Source organism: Ictidomys tridecemlineatus, chromosome 6, assembly GCF_052094955.1.
Source record: "Ictidomys tridecemlineatus isolate mIctTri1 chromosome 6, mIctTri1.hap1, whole genome shotgun sequence".
NCBI classification, from domain to species: domain Eukaryota; kingdom Metazoa; phylum Chordata; class Mammalia; order Rodentia; family Sciuridae; genus Ictidomys; species Ictidomys tridecemlineatus.
The window spans coordinates 148,629,130-148,636,355 of record NC_135482.1 but is presented as its reverse complement, the minus strand read 5'-3'; positions in this window follow the sequence as shown (position 1 = coordinate 148,636,355).

Here is a 7,226-nt window from a genome sequence, read left to right as displayed (position 1 = left end):
ATGGACTCCCTTCTTGATATGGTCTCTATTTTCTTACTGGCCGTTAGACCTTTACCTAACCACACTAACCTACCTATCTTTAAATCTGGCTTCAGTTTGTGTTGTTATTATTATAGTTAATAAGACTTAGGTAACACGTGTTTTCAGCATTTGGGAATTTGAGAATAGAAAGAGAATAGGGAGCTTCAGTTTTGTGATCAGCTAAGAACAATTATAGATCTGTAGTTAGAAGACAGCATATTCATGGATGTATCGAATTTACATCCCTTGTTATAAGAACATCTGGAGTTTTCAGAAGGGCATTGCCATTTGGGTTTTGAAATGAAAGTCTTAATTGCTATTATCACTGATTATTTTGGGAGAAAACAGAAAGGCAAAAAGTGCAAGTAACTTTATTATTAATTAATACAGTAATTTTTCTTGTTGTAGGAAACAGACTGGTCAGGAAGCAGCAAACAGCACTTGTTTTATGCAGACAGGCCCAGAGGAAAACAAAACTCCACATTCTGAGCTTTGATTCAGTTTCTCACAACATTTATAGGTTATTTGGTGCATTGGAGGTTTTTTCCTCTTTTTTAAAAAAATTGCTAATCTACATGGCTGAGGCCTTGGACAGGGTCTCCAACATAAAGCAGGCTCCCAGAGACAGAAGAAAGCACTCTTTTCACAGGCATCTGTTATTACAATGCAAGAGGGACATCAGATCCTAGGACAGTAATTTACAATCCAAAAGGTAGGGACCCATGGTTAACTAGGCTTCCTGGAGAAAGGCTGAAATAGGGGAGGTGAATAGACCCTTTCCCAAGGCATTGGTTTCTTACCATAACATTTTTATAATTTCATTTCACAACCAGGTCTGATTTTGCCATCACATTCTCAGGTTCCATTCTCTTTCTTCTCATTCTCTTTTGACCATAATTTAAAAAATGCTATATTTTCTCTATATGGGTCCCCATAACATGAATACAGAAGTTTTAAATAGAAATTTAAAAAGTGATGAGAATGGTAAGATAACAGTTTTCTCTAGTGTTCCAAACCTAAGCTACATTTTCCCGTAGGCAGTTCATGTTTGATTCTTAGGCCGTAAAGATCGTGGGAGTGGAGGGATGTGTGGTAGGGAGCTTTAGTTTTGTGATCAGCTAAGAAAATTTATAGATCTGTAGTTAGGAAACAGCATATTAATGGATATGTTGAATTTACATCTCTTGTTCTAAGACACATCTAAGCCCTATTTTGCAATTTCTTTTCTGAGTTTTTCAGAGAGGGTTTTTATTTCTTAGATACTATAAAGTCTGGGAATAATTAGTGGCTTGTAAGCCAAGAATAATGGGGAAAAGTCATAATAGGAAGGCAGTATAATTGTTACATTTTTCTCATTCTTCGCTAATTTTAACATGTTGTTGTAGTGATTTTCATAACATTTTAAACAAGATGCAAATGTTAATTATAAAATGTAGGTTAATGTAAAAATACTGTGTCATCAGTCTAGATAACTTGATGACTTTTTGCATTGCTGTGGAGCCCTAGAAGAAAAGGCTTTCAGTTCTGCATTTATTTTTTCTATTTAAATTTTAGGACCTATAGGTTGTCTAATGGGAAACTGATGAAGGCCTGATTTTTGCCAGGTAGAAGAGACCATTGCAGAGCCTCAACAATACCAACATTAACCACAAGATGGCTGCACTGCCTTAAAGTTTGCAGCTAATGCATACTTTCTTACTTTGGATTCAGTCCATAATGTGAATGTTTTTTAAAAGAAAAATAATTGAAAACATTTTCAAGTTTAAATTTAAATAAAATTGTTTCATATTTCCTATATTTTCATTTAGTCAGCATTAAATAATACAGTTTGTCAGTATTTCTTTTAGTAAGTTGCTAAAATTAAACACACATTTTTATTTTCAGAAAAATGAATTATTAAAACTCCTGATTTTATATTTTTACAAGTGACTGTTATTGGGACTTTTGTGGGATACACAAAACACATATTAGGCACATACTCTTCTGCTAATTAAAAAACAAACTATTTGCCTTTAAAATAAATTCTTTCTGAGACAAACACCAAGGTAATGGATAGAGATGTTGAAATTGACAAATAATACACTGAGATAAGTGTTACTCTGAGCTGGAAGATCCATAATACTTTCCTGTGTTTCATTTACTGTAATTATTTTGATTGAATAAGAGCAAATTATTTGCTGTTCTTATTTTGATGTAAAAATTGTTTTTTACTTTTAAGGACTCTTAAGTTTGGGAAAAAACCTGTTCAAGATTTTGTTGTACATCTCAGTTACCAGGCAGTTATTAAGTGTTTTTAACATTCCTAAATAATAGAAACTTTAAAATCTTCTGGTAAACATTCCATCATATTTTTGATTCAGAAAATTTCCTCTTAATATTGCTTATTTTTTTCTATTTAAACTTTATTGCTTTATATAATATCAATTAATAATCTTTGATATCAGGATTAGGGACTACTACTTTCCAAGCTCTTTCTTTTAGTATCCCTGCTATTTTTGATCTTCTTTTCTCTTGATGTTTTTTTATAAAATAAGCTCCTAACTTATCTTGGAGAAGCCTGGTTTTAGTAATAATCACTTCCCCCTTCTCATTTTCCTCCTCTACTTCTTCCTTTTTAAAAAGTTTTTGAGAACCTATTCATGTAGGTTTCATGTTAAATCATTGCATGTATTTTTTATACAATCTTTGGAAGAACACTGTAACAGAAATTATTGTCACTTTCCCTTTTACTTTAGAGATTTAGGAAATGCAACTTCCCTGTAATTATCATCTTTTTGCTACAGTACCTTATGTCCTTCCTCAGCTGCCAGCCAAACTGTTTATTTATTCTTTTGTTTCTAACTCAAGTGCCAATCCTTCTCTTCTAATTTTCTTGACCTTTTCTGAGCAGAATTAATTTCTAAAGATGAATATTCTCATTGCCCTTTACACCTACATTTGTTTTTAGTATGTATCAAATTTTATCTTAGTTACAGAATATGTAAAAGAAAGCAGACTTTACAAATTTGAAATCTGATTCTGACTTTCACTAGCTGACTGACCTCTGGCAAAGTACTTTATTTACACCTTCTCTTCTCAATTAAGGTACATGAAGGACCCAAATGTATTTTAATTCTAGAGGTAAATTACATAATTTGTGTAAAAGATCCTGTCACATTTTCTAGTATAAATAATACGTGCTAAATAAATTACATTTTAAAAGCAGTTTTTGTATATATATATGTGCTAAGTGAAGGAGATACAGAGAGCGAGAAGACTACTTCTGCCTTCTTGGAGCACATGGTTCTACAAGAGACTGAAAAATCTGCAACATCAATAAAGTGAAACAAATACTATTGTAAAAGTACTCATAACAAAGGGGCAGCTATTTCAGCTGTGGTGGTGGGACAAGTTGCTTTCCTTGCTAGGCCATGTTTTCTCCAATATATGTTTTTGGCACCTTTGTCTAGTATCAAATAACTGTATATTTGTGGGATTATCTCTTGGTGTTCTATTCTATTCTGTTGGTCTTTGTGCTTGTTTTGGTGCCAGTATCATGCTGTTTTTGTTACTATAGCACTGTAGAATAATTTGAAATCCAGTATTGTGATGCCTCTTGCTTCAGTTTTCTTGCTAAGGATTTGCTTTGGCTAGTCTGAATTTCTTATTTTCCAAATGAACTTCATAATTGCTTTTTCTAGTTCTGTGAAGAATGTCATTGGAATTTTGATGGGAATTGCATTGAATCTGTGTAGTGCTTTTGGTAGTATAGCATTTTGACGATATTAATTCTGCCTATCCAAGAACCTTGGAGGTCTTTCCATCTTCTAAGGTCTTCTAGTTCTTTATTTGGTGTTCTGCAGTTTTAATTTTAGAGGTCCTTCACCTCTAGATTGATTCCCAAGTATTTTAATTTTTTTTGAGGCTATTGTAAATGGGATAGTTTTTCTAATTTCTTTTTCAGGAGATTCATCATTGGAATACAGGAATATGATTGATGACTTATGGGTGTTGATTTGCTGAATTCATTTATGAGCTCTGAAAGTCTTCTAGTGGAGTTTTTTTTTGGGGGGGGGAGGGGCGGTCATCCAAATATAGGATCGTGTTGTCAAAAATCAGGTAATTTAAGCTCTTGTTTTCCTATTCATATCCCTTTCATTTCCTTCTCTCGCCCAATTGTCTAGCTAGTTTCAAGGACCATGTTGAATAGGAGTGAAAATGGGCATACTTGTCTTATTCCTGTTTTTACAAGAAATGCTTTTAATTTGTCTCCATTCAGAATAATGTTGGCCTTGAGTTTGTCATATATAACCTTTACAATGTTGAAGTAACTTCCTTCTATCTCTAGTTTTTCTAGTGTTTTAAACATGAATCAGTGCCGTACGTGGCAAATGCTTTTTCTGCATCTTTTGAAATAATCATGTAATTTTTGTCCTTAAGTCTATTTATGTGGTAAATTACATTTATTGATTTTTGTATGTTGAACTAACCTTGCATCCCTGGGATGAAACCCACTTAATCATGGTGCACTATCTTTTTAATGTGTTTCTGTATGTGGTTGGCTAGTATTTTGTTAAGAATTTTTGCCTTTATGTTCATCAAAGATATGGGCCTGAAGTTTTCTTTCCTTGATGTGTCTTTGGTTTTGGTATCAAGGTGATACTGGCATTGTAGAATGAGTTTGGCAGCATTATCCTTATTTTTAGTTCATGGAATAACTTGAGCAGGATGAGTTATGAGCAGGATTGGTATGAGTTCTTTTTAAAGGTCTTGTTGAAATCTGAAAATTTTTCTAGTCCTAGGCTTTTCAATTTCATTACATGAAATTGATATGTCTTATAAGTTTTCTATATCATCATGCTTCAATTGGGGTGTTCATATGTCTCTAGAAATTTGTTAATATCTTCAAGATTTTCTAGTTTATGGGAGTATAAATTTTCAAAATAGTATCTAGTGATCTGGATTTCAGTGATATCTATGGTTATATTTCCTTTTTCATCTCAGATTTTTATAATTTGATTTTTTAATCTTCCTATTGGTTAATTTGGCTAAGGGTTTATTCTTTCAAAATAACAACAACAAACCTAATACTTTGTGTCATTGATCTTTGTGTAAATTTCAATTTCATTAATTTTGGTTCTGGTTTTAACTGTTTCCTGTCTTCAACTGATTTTTTTTTTTCTTTTTCTAAAGCCTTGAGATGCAATGTTAAATTTTTTGATTCGGTTATATTTCTGTTTTTTTGATGTATTAGCTCAATGCTATGAACTTTTCTCTTAGAATTGCCTCAATTCTATACCAGAAATTTTGATATATTGTATATTATTCTCATTTACTTCTAAGAATTTTAAAAATTTCCCCCGTTTTTCCTGCTACTCATTACTTAATCAAAAGTGTATTATTTAATCTCCAGGTGTTAGAGTGGTTTTTGTTTTTTCTTATTATTGATTTCTAATTTTGTTCCATTATGATCTGGTAGAATGCAAGGTGTTATCTCTCTCTGTTTTTTTTTTTTTTTTTTGATTTGTTAAGATTTGCTTTGTGACCTAAAATAGGCTCAATTTTAGGAAATGTTTATGCACTCCTGAGAAGAAATTTAATTCAGTTGTTGATGGATGAAATATTATGTAGATTTATGTTATATCTAGATGATTAATTGTATTTTTTATTTCTGTAGAATCTTTACTTAGTTTTTGTTTGGTTGAACTATCCAGTGGTGAGAGAGGCATGTTAAAGTCATCCAGTGCTACTGTATTATGGTCTATTTGATTCTTTTTTTTTTCCCCACTGGGGAATGAAGGAATGAACCTAGGGGAGCTTAAACACTGAGCCACATATTCAGGCCCCTTTTTATTCAGGCCCCTTATTATTTAGAAGTAGGGTCTTGCTGAGTTGCTTAGGGACTTGCTAAATTGCTGAGGATGGCTTTGAACTTGCAGTCCTCCTACTTCAGCTTCCCAAGCCATGGGGATTACAGGTGTACACTACTGCATCTGGCTATTTGATTCTTGATATCAAAAAATATTTATTTGATCTACATAGATGCTCTGTTCTTTGGGGTATAAATACTTATGATCATTATATCTTGTTATACCATTATATATTTCTGATGTATGATTCCCTTGAGCAATAAATATTGTTTCTTGATTAATATTGGTTTGAAGTCTACTTTACTTGATATGAGAATAGCTACCTACTTGTTTATGAGACTCATGTGAATGGTATGTTTTTTTTCCCCATCCTTCACTTTAGTTTGTGGATGTCTTTGCCTGAGATGTAAGTCTCTTGCAGACAGCATATTGTTGGGTCTTGTTTTTAACTCAATCAGCCAACCCATGTATTTTTATTGAAGAGTTTAGACTATTTACATTCAGTATTATTATAGGTATGTGATTTTTATTTCCTGCCATTTTGATTTATTTCTAATGTTTAAATTAGGCTTGATTCTCCTTTAACTAGTGTAATTGCTCCTTATGCTGGTTTTCATTTCTTAGTGAAATATTTTATTGTACGTTTTGTAGTGCAGGATTTCTAGTTATGAGTTCTTTTAGCTTCTGTTTATTGTGGAAGGTTTTTATTTCTTCTTCACTTATGAACCTAAGTTTTGGTGGATATAACACTTTTGGTTGGCATCTATTTTACTTTATATATATAATTTCCATTATATATATATATATATATATATATATAAAATTTCCATTATATATATAAATAATTTCATATATATATTACATATATAATGTCAATCCCTGCTGGCTTTTAGGGTCTGGATTGAGGCCTCAGTTGAAATCTAGATTGGTTTACCTCTAAATTTGATGTTTTTTTCTTGGTGGGGGAGGTACTAGGTATTGAATTCAGGGGTACCACTGAACCACACCTCAGCCCTATTTTGTATTTTACTTAGTGATGGGGTTTCACTGAGTTGCTTAGAGCCTCACTTTTTGCTGAAGTTGGCTTTGAACTCGAAATCCTCCTGCCTCAGCCTCTGGAGGTTTACTCTAAATGTGAGCAGTGGTTTTTCTTTTGAAGCTTTTAAAATTTTATCCTTATTCTTTATGTTAAGCATTTTCATTATAATGTATCTTAGGATAGATCTATTGTGATTTTGTATATTTGGAATCCTATGTACCTCTTATATTTGATTTCCATCTCATTCTTAAAGTTTGGCAAATTTTATAATATTATTTCACTGAAAAAATTATAATTCCCTTTAACTCCCAGAGCCT